This window comes from Pseudorasbora parva, chromosome 1, assembly GCF_024679245.1.
Source record: "Pseudorasbora parva isolate DD20220531a chromosome 1, ASM2467924v1, whole genome shotgun sequence".
NCBI lineage: Eukaryota > Metazoa > Chordata > Actinopteri > Cypriniformes > Gobionidae > Pseudorasbora > Pseudorasbora parva.
Genome location: NC_090172.1, coordinates 6,653,488 through 6,668,441, shown reverse-complemented (window position 1 = coordinate 6,668,441; position 14,954 = coordinate 6,653,488). Strand labels below are relative to the sequence as shown.

Here is a 14,954-nt window from a genome sequence, read left to right as displayed (position 1 = left end):
GGTAGTTGGAGGCTGCCCAAACATCACAGCAAAATATGAACATATAACAATGGTGTTTATTAATGTCTGAGTTACAGTGTGATACAGAATATTTTGTTGATGCATGGTGGTGATGTTAACTGATGAACTGTATATAGTATGCTGTGCAGCAGATCATAATTTGTATGTAACAAAGGCATTCCTGGTCTTGTTTTGACCTCTTTGCACTTATGTGTGTGTGTGTGTATATATATATATATATATATATATATATATATATATATATATATATATATATATATATATATATATATATATATATATATATATATATATATATATATATATATATATATATATATATATATATATATAATATGCACTCACCTAAAGAATTATTAGGAACACCTGGTTTATTTTTAATTATTGCCATTATCTAATCAACCAATCACATGGCAGTTGCTTCAATGCATTTATGGGTGTGGTCCTGGTCAAGACAATCTCCTGAACTCCAAACTGAGGCTGCGTCCGAAAACCTAGGCAGCTGACTCGTTGCCTCGCTGCCTCATTAGCCAATGACTCTGCAGGCAGCGTTTTGTGCATGAAGGCACCTAACGAAACTAATTTTGGACAGACTTCTAAGGCAGTGTAACAGTTTAATGATCTACAGCTAAATAGAGAGAGCTCTGGTGATAACTAAACACATATTTAATTACTACAATAGTGATTTCTCGCTAGAAATGATATCAGAAGTGGAATATGTTGGGGGAAAAAAACGTACATTTACACACAAACTGACCCACAAATGCAACTTCTGGACGCCTTCTTTTTTCCCAGCTCAACTGTCACTGAATGGAAAGCACAGGATTGTGGCATATAAAAGGCAGCGAAGGATACATGTGTGCTGCCTTCAAAAATCGATCAGATGAAGGTATCTCAGGAGACAGGAAGTGGAGCAAACAATATATTCGGACGTGGCTCGATGACTTCCTGCCTTGAAATGTATCCTCCGAAGGCAGCATTTTGCAGGTTTCGGGCGCAGCCTGAATGTCAGAATGGGAAAGGTGATTTAAGCAATTTTGAGCGTGGTATGGTTGTTGGTGCCAGACGGACCGGTCTGAGTATTTCACAAACTGCTCAGTTACTGGGATTTTCACGCACAATCATTTCTAGGGTTTACAAAGAATGGTGTGAAAAGGAAAAAACATCCAGTATGTGGCAGTCCTGTGGGCAAAAAAGCCTTGTTGATGCTAGAGGTCAGAGGAGAATGGGACGACTCATTCAAGCTGATAAAAGAGCAACTTTGACTGAAATATCCACTCAAATAACCTTACAACCGAGGTATGCAGCAAAGCAAATGTGAAGCCACAACATGCACAACCATGTTATGGGCTACAGCAGCAGAAGACCCCACCGGGAACCACTCATCTCCACTACAAATAGGAAAAAGAGGATACAATTTTCATGGGCTCACCAAAATTGGACAGTTGAAGACTGGAAAAATGTTGCCAGGTCAGATGAGTCTCGATTTATGTTGAGACATTCAGATGGTAGAGTCAGAATTTGGCATAAACAGAATGAGAACATGGATTCATCATGCCTTGTTCACCTGTGCAGGCTGGTGGTGGTGGTGTAATGGTGTGGGGGATGTTTTCTTGGCACACTGTTGGCCCCTTAGTGCCAATTGGGCATTGTTTAAATGCCACGGCCTACCTGAGCATTGTTTCTGACCATGTCCATCCCTTTATGACCACCATGTACCTATCCTCTGATGGCTACTTCCAGGAGGATAATGCACCATGTCACAAAGCTCAAATCATTTCAAACATTTTTTGAACATGACTATGAGTTGACTGTACTAAAATGGCCCCCACAGTCACCAGATCTCAACCCAATAGAGCATATTTGGGATGTGGTGGAACGGGAGCTTCGTGCCCGGGATGTGCATCCCACAAATCTCCATTAACTGCAAGATACTATCCTATCAATATAGGCCAACATCTCTAAAGAATGCTTTCAGCACCTTGTTGAATCAATGCCACGTAGAATTAAGGCAGTTCTGAAGGCAAAAGGGGGTCAAACACAATATTAGTATGGTGTTACTAATACTATTTATTTATTTATTTATTTATTTATTTATTTATTTATTTATTTATTTATTTATTTATTTATTTATTTATTTATTTATTTATTTATTTATTTATTTATTTATTTATTTTATTTATTTATTTAGACTGAAAAAACAAGAACTCTGCAAACTGTGTAAGCAGCTATATACATTTTTGACCAAGCAAAAAAAAATATTTTTGAGAAGCAAAATCCATTGGCTTTGAAAATGATATAGTGATTTCAAGGGATTTGTGAAAATAAATACATTTACATTTACATTTATGCATTTAGCAGACGCTTTTATCCAAAGAGACTTACAACTCAGGAGAACAGGGAGCGATCCGTCAAGAAGAGGCAAAGAAACGTAAAAAGTGCCCCAAATTCCAAGTTTTGTATACTACTCAGAGTAGCAAAAAAACCGAAAAAGGGAAGAAGAAAAGAGAAATTGCGGAGGAAGAGTTTTTTTTTATGATAAGATTAAGCGCTCATGGAAGAGATGAGTTTTTACCTGTCTTTTGAATGAAGCGAGTGATTCTGTTGTGCGTATGGAGGACGGAAGATCGTTCCACCAACCAGGAACAATAAATAAATAATTAAATAAATACAATTCTACATTTAAATTAAAGTTGTTAGAAGCCTTAATTGCTGACCGGACATTGTATTAGATATTCATCTAATACAATATTGCGTATTGCATATTGCGGATGTGTGGGATATGCCTTTATCTGTGTGCTAAGGTGGAAGATTTGTTAAAGGCAATGATATTTTTAAAACTTCATCGAATCTGTTCTAGGAAGGAAGATTTTGATGTTAAGCCCTTAATCTACATACAGATTTTAAATTACGTGAATATCCCAATAAGTGGATTGACAGTGCACTTGAGAAGGTGCGCAGTTTACGAGAATGTGAAGAAGGTAACTTGGTCGCAATTAAAAAGCAAGAAAAAGCTATTCATGCGTTTTTAAATCCACATTCAGTCCATTAATTGATGATATCAGTAGGATTATTAAGAGTCACTGGCACATCATTCAAAATGATCCTCCGTTATTGAATGTATTTAATGATGGGAGTTCTAGTCTGAGGGATAAGCTTGTTCATGCAGACACATGTCTCTTCTCCGACCACCCTAGTTGATGCCCAGGGTAATTTCCCATGCTACAGGTGTACTTCGTGCACAGAATATGTAAAATATCAATCATTTGTACATCCGTGTACACATAAAACATGCAAGTGTACATGTGATTGACATTATCATTTGTCCATGTTCTCTGTTATATGTTGGTAAAACCACATGTGCTTTACGCACTAGGATGATTGAACATACAGTGCAATTTGTAGACGGATGATACATCTCCCATCTTTCGTCACTTTAATCTTGCTAAACATTCTTTGTCTGACATTAAGTTCCTGGGCATCGAGAGGATTTAACTCATAGAAGTGGAGGAGATAGAGACAAGAAATTGCTGCAAAGGGAGGCATTTTGGATTTTGAACTTAAATCTGTTTCCTGGTGGCATGAATGAAAAACTTTAACTTTCTTGTTTCTTCTACTTCTACTACTTGTACTGTTGTTTTTATGTCTTTGAATCTATTTTATGTAGTTTGTGTTGTTCATTCAGACTATCTTACTGTGAAACTTGTGATAACCGATTGTGATTGGTGTTAATTGATGATTGCGATCACTGGATTAACCTGATGGCTTTTAACTGCTTGTCTTTCTAAAAAAAGGGGTGATTGTTTGTTGCCTTTTGAGCACTGAGGACAGCAATCTGCTGAAACGTCTGCTCATGCTTCTCTGTTTTTAACTCACTTGCACTTCGCACTTTATTGAACTTTGCAATTGATAAAAATAAATGTTATAGTTTCCTAGACTTAGGTCTTTTTGGATTCAGTGTGCAGTCAGCCATTTCTTCTGTTCTGTTAAAGGCAATGATAGTCATATTTGTTTCTCTCCCTCTGTTCTGCTTTTGTCACATACAGAGTGGCTTTGTCTTAGACAGTCTCTCTAGATTTTATAATCAGGACTCGTGGGAGTGCTTTTGAGGGGGATTTTATAAAAACTGAGTACACATCCAAACCAGCAGCATTTTATAACTCTTTCCATTTCCATTTAATTGACAAGATTCTCTAGTTTATGGCAAGAGGCGTAGTAGCGAGTGTTAGCGTGCATGCCTCCCATCCTGGAAACACTGGATCAAATCTCACTTGGAGCGGTGCGAGTAGAACCGGAGAGAAATCTGTGTTTTCAGTATGGACCTCTGTTATGCATATTCTTAAAAGAGTACAGCATGAACTGTGTAAACCAGAAGGAGCGGATTGCTTAGGCACAACTAAGCTAACCTGATCATCAAACATTCAACAGCATATGAATCAAATCTTCCCCATGAAGAGCTAAAAGCTGTTGATGGACACAATCTACTCAATCTTTGTTTTGATCATCATTCTGAGTCATCATTTTTTATTTTATTTTTTATGTATTTTCTCAGCTTTTTGTTTGAAATGTTTTTTTTTTTTTTTAATGAAATTTACCCACAAGTGTTGAAAAATTGAACATGAATTTGTAAACATTATTTTTTTTTTTTTTGGTTTGTTTTAAAGCAGAGGCTATGTTCCTTCTTTTGATATTGTTCTATTGACTGTTTATATATTCATACAACGAAATATTCTTGGAGCTATGAAAGTTTTGTGAATATGATCAAAAAGGCTGCCGCTGGCTGGCATACTTTTGAGTTAAAGCTAATCAGAAATGTGATGCTAATGACAGGTGGAACTTCAACAACAACAGCTTATTTCCAAGTTTTAGTGAATGTATACACTCCAAAAAAGCATGGTTAAATGCTCATATTTCAGATGTTAAGGCAACGCCTTTGAAGAATCAAAAGCGTTGCCTTAACATCTGAAATATGAGCATAAGTAAGTGCAGGTAGACTTTTTTTTGTTCTTTTCTTTAGAGCAGCGGGGAGGTTTTTTGCAAAGTCCATGCAAAAATAGGTTCTTGGCAAAGGTCTCAAATCTATGCACACATGAACACACTACTGAACATGTAGAACATGGTGAGACAGAGCTGTTCCCAAGGAGATAAGTTCAGACCTTTCGCTCCCTCCTTTCGGAGAATAGCACACTGTTCAGAAAAGATTTGTTTTAAACAGCAGTGCTAGGTGACAGCTAGTGCAAACTGCACTTACACTCTAAGGTGTTACAGTGCAATTATACACTTAAGTACTGAGTAATAACAAGCAACTATATATATGGGCTTTATGAGCATTACAGCTTGCCGTATGGCACTCATGTGGATGCCAAATTGAATGCAGTTTCTGTTGCTGTACCACAACTGCCTGTCCTTAACAAGCTGGATGCAGAGAGCTCAACAATGTAAATCGAGCATGCAATTACAGCTATGAAGAATAACAAATCACCAGGCAGCGATGGAATTCCAGCGGAGCTGCTAAAGTGTGGCAGGGCAGTGCTGGTCAGGCTGGTCCCTGCTTGTTTCGACGCTGCTGGCAGAACAAATGCATCCTTTGCATACGCAAGAATGCCAACATTATCACTCTTTACAAAAACAAGGGTAACAGGCAGGACTGCAACGACTACCGAGGCATCTCGCTCCTTTGCCCCCTTAACTTTCATGGGGAGTTAGCTGTGGGACAATGCCCTCGTGGCCAACCCAAGGTCTGCTTTAAAGGGTTACTTCACCCATAAATAAAAATTCTTTAAAAGCATATCGATTCATGATTCGGATCGCATGTCAAACTGCTGAAATCACGTGACATTGGCATTCCGAATTCTGAATCGATTCACTGATTCATAATCGTTCAAATCTTTATTTGAGGATTGAAAACAAACCCAGAAGAGAAGACAATGCAGAATAAAGTCGTAGTTTTTGTTATTTTTGGACCAAAATGTATTTTCGATGCTTCAAGAGATTCTAATAAACTAACTGATGTCTCATATGGACTACTTTGATGATGTTTTTATTCCCTGTCTGGACATGGACAGTATACCGTACATACATTCAATGAAGGAACAGAAAGCTCGTGGTCTAAATATAAAAAATGTGTGAAGATGAACGGAGGTCTTACGGGTGTGGAACGACATTAGGTTGAGTCATTATTGACATAAATTTCATTTTTGGGTGAACTAATCCTTTAAGGCTGTCATCTGCGCTGACAGAGGGCACGATTCTGTCATGCCATGCTTACACCGGCATTTGCAGAAAGGCTTTCTCTCATCAGGCTTAAAGATGAGTCGATTCCACCATAAACGTCAGAAAGCTTTTAGCCGCATATAAATTAAGGTCCCGGTGCCGATGAGTCTGAGGGAGATGGCACCCTCGACAGTTTTGTGACTTGGCCGAGGTAGCACAGACAACACCGTTAGAGTTCTGTGACAACTTCAATCAGATTCTAATCTTGTTCCATGCCTCAAACCCCCCCCCCCCCCCCTCCCCCCCTCTACACACGCACACACACACACACACAGACACAAACCCACACACCCTCCCCTTTCAGTCAGACAGAGAGTGGCTTGAGACTGCCCAATACACATACAAAAACATTTTCTTTATGTAGCCTTTAATTCAACTATTCTGGAATGTATATGATATATCCCTGTGTGTATGCATGCCCCCTATGTCATTCCAACATGATGTACGAACAATGTACGGCCACTTTAAATGCTTATATCTCACATTAAAGGTGCCCTGGGATGAACATTTTTATTAACCTAGCCATAGTGAAATAATAAGAGTTCAGTACATGGACATCACATACTTTGAGTCTCAAACACCATTGCCTCCTACTTCATATGTAAATCTTGTGAATCCATAATGCAACGGAAAAAAAGGGCTTCTCAACATAAACCCAACTGTGACGCAAACATTGGGGATCATTTATATGGATGCCCCCAACATTTGCATCTGTCCAAACATGTGCATTGTCAGGCGGAAATGACCGAATCATCAAAACAAGCTGCTCGCATGGACACACTTCATGTTCCAGGCTGTTCAAGAGACTTGTCTACCCTTCCCACAGATAAAAGATGTCAACTGTCATGGTTGATGTTTATAATCTGATACCACAACAATTTAATTCAAGATCGTTTGTTTGTTCGGCCCATTTCAAGCCAGCTTCGCTCAGCGTCTTAAACTGAAGAAAGGGGCAATTACAACTGTATTCCTGCAAGCAGTAAGTAGCGATTTATCCACTTATTGACTTTTTAAACAATTTCTGATTAAATTGAAAGTTTCTTAGAGAGACCGCATTGTCTAGATAATGCAAGATGCTAGTACAGTAACAATAGGAAACACCAAGTACCATATCAAACTAAATAGTGTGTCGAATGACAAAGGGTAATATTATTTTGTATTACAAAATACAACCGTAGATACTTTGCTTAGATCGTTCACTCGATCATTCTAGCAAACGTCACCTTTTCCACCATATAAGTTAAAACGATAGTCATTTGACAAGGCTATTTATTTTGTAAAAATATAAGTTATATACATATTTATATTTTTGAGAACTGAAGTATGGTGTTTCCTATGATGTTTTTGCCTATTTGTATTTCAGATTAAGCTACATCACAGTCACTGCGTAACGTTAGCCTACATTGTGACTAACGTTATATAAACATGCAATATCGTTGACGAAGTCTAAAATGTAGGCTGAATGACACACTTTAAGCAGAACATCTCAAATGGAGTTTGATAAAATGAAGCTTAATGGTTTATGGGTGTTTTCAGTTCACCGCCGAGAGAGAGAGAGCTCGTATGCATATGGTTGCCAGATTGGACATGTTTAGGTAAAACACCGGAGTGTATACAGGTTTTTTTCACAGAAAAGCACTATTTGGGGGGTTTAATTACTGAAATCTGGCCACCGCATGACCGAGAGCTCTCTCTTTTATCAATCTCCATTTGAGATGTTCTGCTTAAAGTGTCATTCAGTCGGTCTGTGTTCTGTCAGGACGGTCAGGACTCATGAGCTGCTTCGCTGAACAGCTGAACTGCTGTGAGCTGCTGAAATAAGCCAATCAGAGCATAGCTCAACATTAATATTCATGACTCTGTATCTGGACAATTTTTGACCTTAAATAAGTCACATACCCTCTATGTAGATATCAGAGAACAATTTAACATATTGTTTCAAATCATTCTAGGGCACCTTTAAAAAAAAATTGTAAACTGAAAAATAATTACCTTCTTAATATTTTTTGTCTTGTTTCTAGTCTAAATATCAAAAAATTCTTAAATCAAGATGCATTTACACGATTAAGTAGCAACGTGTAAGAACGACACTGTAAAATAAAGTATTACCCAACCTGCTGGATATGCAGTTATATTTTAGATTATGAATATGGCTTCTGCGATTAATTGAATGTAATATATGTACACAATTACATTTGTTCTGCTCCTGTTGACTCAATAATTTATATAATTTTTAATTTTGTGTTGATTTTTCAGAGATTAAGCCGCTATTTACCGCTTAAGAGGAATTTAACTTTGTCTATAAGTAACTAATTGACTATACTTCTTTATTTGCAATGAATGGTTAAAAACTGGACTCTCCCTTACTCGTGGGGTACGTTTACAAGACAGCAGTGTACTAAAAACCTAAAATGGAAATAAATTGCTTTGTGTTTTTCACGTACAGACAACAACATTGTCATAATTATTCCCGTTCACACAGTTCAGTGAAAATGGCTAAAAGCCTTGTTTTCTGCTGCCAAGCCAGTAGATGTCACTTTGTAAAGACACATTCTGCAACTATGCACGTAATACGTATGCACATGACGTCACCGATTTCACAATTTCGCATTTTTATTTACACTGAGATGATAACAGTATAAACATTTCATGTTATTTTAAAAAAAGTTGCACTTTGAAACCAAAATGCTGTTGTCATGTAAATGAACAGCCAAAAAGCATAACAAGTTTTCCATTTTACATACTTACAGTATTTAAACTTTAGGAAATCTCCAGGGGTATGTCTCAATCAGCTCCATAGTTAAGTTAAACTGAACTTTTACTCTGACGAGTTGATGTGAAGGTGTGTTTATGATACGACGATACTTTTTCTCAAATAAAATGGTGAAATATTTTATGAAGTGACTCTCAGAGCGGCTCTGGAGTTGAACCTCATGCATTTATGTCCTCATATGAGACAGCTGAGATGGAAACACACGACTGTCGATTCAGTGTGTGTGGGGGTGAGGTAAGTTAAACTGTGCATCTGTGCCATTAATTCACACAGAGATATGCAGGATTCATATTTAAATAGTCTTTTTGCAGTTTAATATTTACAGACACTGGTCTATTTTACCAGATGTGTTCTCAGGTACCAAAATTTGGCACAGATTGATTTAATGTGAATTGGTAATCGGTAGTACAGACATAATTCGGTTGGTGCCCTTAAAAGTATACCCAACCCTACTAGCTCCCAAACGTGTGACTCAGTATATCGTGTACATGAGTTTGGACTCTGGGAAGGACAGAAAGGACTCTGGCTCACTACACATTTGGACACTGATGACTCTTGTCTAAATTTTCTCTGACTCACCTTCTTGTTGTTGATCGCCCTAAAGGACTTACTGATGCATTATTTTCTTGGATGCTTTACGTTTCCTGCAAGATAAGTGACTGACAAAGGCTTTTCGTTATTACCTGGACTGCTCACCTGAAGCCTGGTTTTGTTTGGCATGAATGCTATCCTTTTTGTTGTATAAATGACTGCTGAAGAAGGCATCCTGTGATTTGATAATTTTTACCTGCCTGATTTAATGAACATAGGCCAGAAAGAGCTATAAGAGCTCCTGGCCACAAAAGGCACCCGCCTCCAATGCCGATGACCACAGTTTAAATCCCACTCCGAGCACATTTGGTGCCATTGACCTGGATGGGCGTGAGGTGTTTAGGAGGTTGAGTGTAACGGATGTAGGTCAGTTAGAGCTGTGCGTGTAAACCCTCCCCTGCCCTCAAGAGGTGCACTAATGACTTAAGCTAGAGGATGCGGTCTTTAGCGACCTTGTTAGCACGCCCGCCTCCCACGCTGGGGACCCTGGTTTAAATCCAGCTTGGAGCGGGTAGAGTAGGACTGGTTACACGGAGGAAAATAAAGTGTATTTTCCTGGTGAATCATCAGAAGTCTATGTTCCTATTTTCAAAGATGGTTCTGACTGCCCGTTCAGCTACCTGAAAACGTATCTTGCTATACTTACCTCGTTTGTAATCCATTTCTGCAATTAAATTCCTGCTTCTGTGTTCTCCGCCTGTTGTCTCATCATTAGAGGTCTTAAGACAAAGACCACAAGACTCTAGATCTGTTGCGTGACACTTGCTGCGACAGATTTTCTGATTATAATGGGAATGAACAGCAAATTGACCTAATACAGTAAGCTGCAAATTGGTCCTCCTGCTCTTCCTTATATATTTAACTTTTCTGGCCTCTTATTGCTACCGGTCCCAACTGTTTTGGAATGTGTAGCTCTCATGAAATCCAAAATGAGCCAATATTTGGCATGACATTTCAAAATGTCTCACTTTCAACATTTGATATGTTATCTGTATTCTATTGTGAATAAAATATAAATTTATGAGATTTGTAAATTATTGCATTCCTTTTTTATTCACAATTTGTCCCAACTTTTTTGGAATCGGGTTTGTAGAAAGTGTTACCAATTATGATTTTTACTGTAATAATGTAGGCCTTACATCTGCTTGGTGGATTGAGAATATGATTCATCAGGACATGAGGTGGTCAGCAGGGTTTCTCCTTGAGGTGCTGTTCTATTAGCAGGTCCAACCAACATGATAATTGCTATGAAATTCCAATGACTTGCTGTCCTTGTTTTCCAGTGTTGTAGATCAAGGCAGGGATTTTACATGAACGGCTCATTAATCTTAATGATATTTGCTGTTTGACTTTCAGATTTACCTGTCTGTACAGGTCTTTTTCTCTATTGATCATTATAATAAATAAAAAGGAAAACGTTTTTTTTTTTTTTTTAAGTCTAACACTCATTCCATGGAAACATTTACATTAAAAAAATAGTTTACCCAAAAATGAAAACATATTATAAATTAAATAATTTACTCTAGTCTAAAAAAAAACCATGGTGTATATGACTTACTTCACAATTGGAGTTATATTAAATAACATTCTGGCTCTTCTCAGCTTTGTAATGACATTAAATAGTGAGAAGTACAGTTTTTGAAACTCCAGCAAAGTGCATCCATCCATTTTAAAAGTAATCCATATGACTCCAGTAGGTAAATAAAGGCCTTCTGAAGCAAACTAATGGATTTTTGTTTTTAAAGCTTTATGAACTATAATCACTGGCTTCCGGATATAGCGTATGTGTGCTCAGGAGAGAGTCGAGTTCTGGCGGAAGGGTGACCTCTGACCCGACGTATGACGTAGATGTAACATAAGGTAAGAATTGACAAACATGGAAGCACAGAGGATAGAGCAAAAATAAATTCTGGTCATTAATTTAGTCTAAAATGAGAAGTTTTAGAAATAAATGTCGGAGGATTTTAGTATAAGAGAGCGTGAGTTCAAGTTTTTTGAGAGTAGTCCGACCAGGAACTCGGGACACGTGATGGTGCTCATGCAGGAAATGTGAGGCAAACAGAAGATGAGAGTGTTTGCTGCCAAAAATGCACCAGCAGTGAGATGACTGTGTCCTGCGGTGTAACTTCAGACTCTTGTACATGAACACACACACAACCTTTGCCGGAAGCCAGTGATTATAGTTTATTAAGTTACACATATGGATATTTGTCTTACAAAAACCCATCACTTCGTTTCAGAAGGCATTTATCAACCCACTGGAGTTGATGGATGGATGCAATTTTTGGAACTTCAAAAAGTGTTACGGAGGCCAGCTAGTAGTTGCTGCGCGCAAGTAAACCTCACTGAAATAAACTCGAGACACTTTTGCGACTGATGCTGGAGGTTGCAGCCTTTAGCCTCCTTCTTAGAGCATCCGACTCTCATGCCGGCAGAGCCAGGATCGAGTCCCACTTGGAACAGGAATGGTTACACAGGCACTATTCAATACTATTACAAAGCTGGGAAGAGCTTGGATGTTATTTAATATAACTTTGATTGTGGTTGGCTGAAAGAAGAATGTCATATTTTCTAGGATGGCTTGAGAAATTTAGATTTTTGGGTGAACTAACTCTTTAACATTGGTTAAAGTATTAACTAATATTATCAAGGAGAAATACATTATTAATCTTACTGTACATTTACATGACAAAATTTTCCACATACAGATAGCAATGCTCTCAAATTATCCCTGTTCACACAGATCTGCGAAAATATCTAAAAGCCTGCATTATGCATGTTTAGAAAGTATGTGGCAATGTCACTGAACATGTAACATGCATGCACATGATGTCATCGGTTTCACAAATTCACTTTTTTTTGTAGTTTACACGAAGGCAATAACAGTATTGTTTTCATTTTTTTTATTTTATTTGAAACCTATTATCAAAAGCTTGCATTTTTAGGCCACTAAAATCCCTTTGTCATTTAAATGAACAAAATATTAACAAAATGCATATGTTCATTGTTAGTTCAGTAAATGTTAACAAAGATTAATACATGTTTTAGAAGTATTTTTCACTGTTAGTTCATGTTAACTAATGTAGTTAACTAATGTTACCAAGTGGAACCTTATTTTAAAGTATTAATATATTTTTCTTAAGAATCCTTGAATATGTGGCCTTTGAATATTGATATAATATAGCAGCCATTAGCCTATTTTAGGAAAGGGTCTCTTGCAAGAAAATCATTAATTGCAATAAAAGGGTGCAAAATAATTCCAGGAATGTTTACCAAAAGTAAAAAAAAAAACCTTTATAACTAGGTGTGTTTTAAATAGCATATCATTAACCTATTTCTTTTATATCCAACTATTTTTACCTTTTTATGTGAAGAATAATGCTTACCAGCCTTGGACTGTTATATAAAATCCCCGATTGCTGTGCTCAAACCAAATATCCTCAAAAAAAAAAAGTTTTACATTTCAACACATTGGTAATATCATCTTTTTAAAGTGGGCCAGAGGATTCTTTGAACTTTAAACAAGTGGAAATCCTTCAGGAGAAAAACGCACCTGCCTCACGATCCGCTGCTCACTGTTCTCTGCAAACTCAAGGAGCAATAAATGGAGCGCTCCACATTTTTCTACTCCATTTTTGCTTCAGAGCTTTCATTAAAATGATGCATTTGAAGAATTCATTCATGGGTGAACTCTTTTTTTATGCATGAGGCATGTTAAGTTTATGACTTAAACAGATTTGCCTCAGCCAGAGTGGCTCTGAAGAGACTAGCCTGACATGTCTGCCAGATGTTCCTCAGCCCCTTGGCGGCTCTCCTTCTGCTCACCTTCTCTCTACACACGTTCAGTCACACACAGAAACATGCACAACATGCTAACGGCTTCCAGATCTCTTCATCATACATGTTATTGAAGGGTTAAGTTCCTGCAGGCCATCTGGTGTGATTGCCGGTGGGTGATTCTTCGGACAGATGCCACTGGTGTTTCTGGCTCACACATTGACACCCCTCCGATCAAAGGACATTACATCAACCACACAATTAGCAGTGCTTCCTTTTGAATCTTGGACAGATTTGGCACGGCCTTCGTGATACAATGGTCCTTTCCTGTCAAATCAAATCCGATTAGTTGAATAATTTGTCAGTTTGTTCATTAGCTTCTACTCCTCTTGATGTCGTCTGAAGAATCCTAGCTCTCCTTGATAGTTTCAGTCTGATCATAACATTTTGTGAACACCTCAAAGCTCCACAGTTATGCAGCTCGTCCTGGGTCAACATTTCATTCAATAATATTAGGCAGTTTTAATTTACATAATGTTTAATGTTGATGATTGCGTTATTTTACACATGCATATGATATTACATTACATTTGATATTGCTTGTTTCTGCATCTTCTTCTCATGTGTTTTGGTCAGGAGATTCAGTAGTCTTTCGTAAGATGTGTATTAGCATAACAGTATATACAGTGAAAACATTTAAAGTTAACGACATAATTTTCATTTTTGGGTGAACTATCCCTGCTCAATTGCATTTAAATGAGCATACCCCTACACTAAACAAAACACTAGCGTTAACAAAAGGTGAGATAAAACACATTTGCTGAAGCAATCATGTCGTTTTAGCCTTCTTCTATGAGGCTTTGAGCTATTTTGTGGAGTGACGTTACACGTGTTGGAGCACTCAGGTGAGCTATAGAGCAAGTTTACTACGTCAGAAAAGCTATACAAAGCTGGTTATGTGAAGAAAACATAAGGTATTAGTTTCACTAATAGCATCACTATGCACTAGGGTAAACGTGTTTTAAAGTCATAACATTATATTGTGCAAAGCTTACTAATCACTCAAAAGTGTTTATTGATAATATTCCCCTGAAATCATGAGCTGTGTGAAAAGAAAATTGTGTAGTTTTTTGCATTCACATATTTCCAGTGATCCTGGGTTACAGAAAACACACTGTTCAATACAAATGGCCAGAGAGATGGTGGAAGTTTTTTTTCCACATGGAACTGGATTTAAAACTTGCAAGTGGACCACATGGGAAAAAAATGCACTGATGAATATTTATATGACATGACCCTCTCAATACCACACTAATAAAGGTGCGTTATACTCTGCAAAAGTTTAGGCACTTAGCAGAGGGTAAATGTGACCATCTGTTCTAAAGTGTTAATGCACCAAGGTTCTGTTCGAGTGTGTCTAATGCGTAATGCTAGCTCTCACTTGTATACCATGAATAATGCATTGTTTATTCAACAAACAGAACTATACTAGCATGGCAAAAATCAGAAGAAAATATAT

At 37.6% G+C, this 14,954-nt stretch overlaps 1 protein-coding gene across 1 annotated transcript in view; it reads left to right on the top strand.

Moving 5' to 3' along the window:
* Positions 1-14,954, top strand: part of galnt18b (UDP-N-acetyl-alpha-D-galactosamine:polypeptide N-acetylgalactosaminyltransferase 18b) — a 170,122-nt gene that overhangs the window by 142,127 nt on the left and 13,041 nt on the right. The window lies entirely within an intron of this gene.